Raw genomic sequence first — 669 nt, forward strand, 5'->3', positions numbered from 1 at the left:
CGTTCACTCACTCGTTCACTCACTCGTTCACTCACTCGTTCACTCACACACACACTCACACACTCTCACTCTCTGTCTCACTCACTTTCAGTCTCACTCACTTTCAGACTCACTTTCACTCACTCTCACTCTCTTTCACTCTCACTCACTCTTTCTCCTCTTACTCTCACACTCACTCTCATTCACTGACACTCTCGTTCACTCACACTCAATTGCACACTCAGTCACACTTGCTTTCACTCACTGTCACTCACTCTCTCACACTTTCACACCCACTGTCACTCTCAGTCTCTCAGTCTCTCACACTCTCAGTCTCTCACACTCTCACTCTCACACACTCACTCTCACACACTCTCACACTCACACTCTCTCTCAGTCTCTCACACACTCATTCTCTCTCACTCTCGCTCACTCTCACTCTCGCTCACTCTTGTTCACTGACACTCTCGCTCACACTCAATCGCACACTCAGTCACACTCACATTCGCTCTCATTTTCACTCACTTGCTCTTGCTCTCACACTAAGTCACTCTCACACTAAGTCCCTCACTCACTTTCACACACACTCACACTCACACCCACTGTCACTCTCACACTCTCTCTCACACTCACTCTTTCACTCTTTCACTCTTTCACTCTTTCACTCTCTTTCACTCTCTTTCACTCTCT

This window comes from Neomonachus schauinslandi, chromosome 12 (genome assembly GCF_002201575.2).
Source record: "Neomonachus schauinslandi chromosome 12, ASM220157v2, whole genome shotgun sequence".
Taxonomy (NCBI): Eukaryota; Metazoa; Chordata; class Mammalia; order Carnivora; family Phocidae; genus Neomonachus; species Neomonachus schauinslandi.